The sequence below is a fragment of the Pseudopipra pipra genome, chromosome 3, assembly GCF_036250125.1.
Source record: "Pseudopipra pipra isolate bDixPip1 chromosome 3, bDixPip1.hap1, whole genome shotgun sequence".
Classification (NCBI taxonomy): domain Eukaryota; kingdom Metazoa; phylum Chordata; class Aves; order Passeriformes; family Pipridae; genus Pseudopipra; species Pseudopipra pipra.
The window spans coordinates 19,914,327-19,917,122 of record NC_087551.1 but is presented as its reverse complement, the minus strand read 5'-3'; the positions used below and the strand labels follow the sequence as shown (position 1 = coordinate 19,917,122).

General features: G+C 39.2%; 1 long non-coding RNA gene across 1 annotated transcript; it reads left to right on the top strand.

Annotated features, from left to right (window-relative positions):
• The first annotated feature begins 1,168 nt into the window (after positions 1 to 1,168).
• On the top strand, positions 1,169 to 2,288 carry LOC135412487 (uncharacterized). The gene is made up of 2 exons (XR_010429679.1): positions 1,169 to 1,235; positions 1,912 to 2,288. It is a non-coding gene; the product is annotated as an uncharacterized LOC135412487 (long non-coding RNA).
• Positions 2,289 to 2,796: the final 508 nt, after the last annotated feature.

The window sequence follows — 2,796 nt, the reverse complement described above, 5'->3', positions numbered from 1 at the left end:
CAAGAAACCATATCAATTTTGTAGGTTTAGGAAGTGTGGAGACTTCAACAAAACATCCAGATATTCCTTGGGCTTATCAAACTTTTTCTACCTCTTTGATATTTATTATACACATATGCTTATAATTCATAGCATCAAACAAACACATCTTTCTCTGACCGTTAGTAAAAAAGATATTAAGAGTTCCTTCATAACATCTATTGTATATTTGTTAGGGGACAAAAAAGACCATGTTTTGGTTTTATTGCTATTTGTGCTCACTGTGCCTTTCTGGGACTATAGAATTGCAATATGGAGGCATTGGTAGAAGAGGACAAAGGACCCTTGTGCAGAATCAGCCTTTATTTTGCTCAGTTTGACTTTCCCAATCAATACCCTGCTTTCCTTAGCATCAAAATTCATTGATTTACAGAAACTAGAATCCACCAATGCTTTCTTAAATTTGCAATCATGACTAGGAATTCATAAGGCAATCAGTTGTGAGTGTTTGTTTCAGACAATCTTTCTGACTACCATTATAGGTCCAGGTTATTTTACCTCCCTAAATAGCTCGTGCTCAACCTCCATAAAATGCAGAAAACTTGTCAACTCTTGTTGAATAAGATGTGTGTTTGTTAAGTTCTTGATGATTTTTTATATTTCTTGGGAACCCTGACCATTTTAATGAGCTACGAAGTGGTGAAGATTTGTGTGTTGCTCAAAGTCGAGCTGTTTAATTTAAGGTTTTCTTATAGCATATGCTCAGATTTGAAATATGTTCTGGGTTATTTGTTGTTGTTGGATTTGTTTTTTTTTTTCCGCTTCTGGCTCCACTCCTTTTAAAGCTTAGTGCTAAAGTTTCCCCAGGCAGCATTTTCCAAAACAGCTCAATTTGTTGGTGTCATAGACTTGCTCAGCACACACAAGACACATTATTCCTTATTTATTTTGAGTTCCAGTATAAACACATTTGCAGCATTAAGACCGGCTCCCTTCTGCATGCCTGTGATTTCTGCTTGGTAGGTGCCAAGCTGCTTCTGTAAACCCAAGGGTGTAGCCAGAATCCACTTTGGGTGGCTTTAGAAACCCAGTCTGTTATTCACCTTATGTCTAGCAATATTAGGTAATACAATTTATGGTTGTAGCAGAAGATTCTGTATATTCTTATATATTGTCATTTCATTTGAAACAGGGAAAGGAAAAATGTCCCTGGACTCATTTACAAAGAGATGTTTATGATGAAAATGGCATAGAAGGTGCGTATAAGAATTCTGTATTGACAGGGGGACACTTCACATGAGCATGCATGTGTGTGTCAACAGCCATTTTCTTTTAGCACACGTGCTCCACCCTCCCTATCAGCTTGTTATAGGCCCAGAAGCAAATACTATCCCACGACTGCGTGAGCAACATTGTGTATGCACCACTGTTAGGAGCAGTCACAAATGTAGGCAGGGTACAGGTGAAAAGAAGCTCCTGCAGATACCACAAGCAAAGACATTCTGCCTGCTGCCTTCTTGTGCATGTCCACCTCTTCTCCATGTCTGGCAGTACCACCAGCAGAGCAGGCAAGTCCATTGCTGCTCTAACCATGCATAGCTCATTATAGTGCACATCAGTTTACGAGGAAAGCTGTTAATTTTCTTGGGAGGGGTTGTGTATGGGAGGGGAAAGAGGTAGAGAAGATTGCTCTATGCAGTGATGCAGTGTCCATCGATTTAGAGATCGAATGTTTGCTCATTCAAAATGTTTGCCACCAGTGCTGCATAATGTAGCCCACAGTTTGCACTATGACTCTTAAGTTATTCAGTACAAAAAAAAAAAAAAAAAAGAGGTTTTCTGGGGTGAGGAAATTGTTCGGTTTTGTATTTGTCTTTGCAGGATACTACCAGCTGCTTACTGGTTTCCTTCTTTTTATCTTTTCTGAGACAGAGGTCCAAGGAGGCACACTGGCTTTGGAATATTTCAGCAGGTGTTTTCTACACTTAAGTAGTACAGTAATAGTGGACTAGAAAGACACTTAATACATGTTAGGGACAGAGTTTCAGCTGGCACGAAGAGGTGTATTTCCATTGAAGTCAAGAATCTGGCCTTATACTATCTAAGCACTCAAAATCTTCAAGACTTGGCTGCAGACCTTGAGAACAAGCTTTGTTGCAAGACTTTCAGCATTGAATGCTTGAACTTGGAACACAAAAATATCCTTTCATACAGTATTTTGGCACTTCACCTTCTGGTTTGGGCCAGAATCGAGATGTACATGAACATGGAAAATAAATTTTAAAGCAATGGAAATGTTCAAATGGAAATTTCAGATGGGTCTGTGCTAATGTTTAGTTTGAGGGAAAACTTCTGATCATAGTTGTTTTTATGTGTACCATTTCATTCATCTGCCTTTCAGTAGTGGTAATTTTGAAATGCACTGAGCTTGAATCTCCCAGGAGGGAAAAGATAATCTTGTGGTTAATGCACAGAACTAGGAGTCAGGAGTTCTGGCTTCTCAGACATCTAGAGTGATTTTAGGCAGTTCACTTAAGCCCTGATTCAGCAAAGTATGTAAGCATGTAACTAACTTCAAGTACATGAGTGGCCTTATTAAATCCAGTAGTGCATTTAACAGCACCATACAGCTACAGAGCACTGTAAACAGTTTTGGTTAATGATGAATAAACAACTGTTATTCCTCATGCTGTGTGCTGGAGCTTTGATAAACAGCAACAGAAGGCACAGGGCGATCGAGCAACTCCCAGCACAAAGAGGAATATTGATAAGTATGCAGCACTGGACAAGCTTTGAAAAGAAGCATAACTTTCCCCT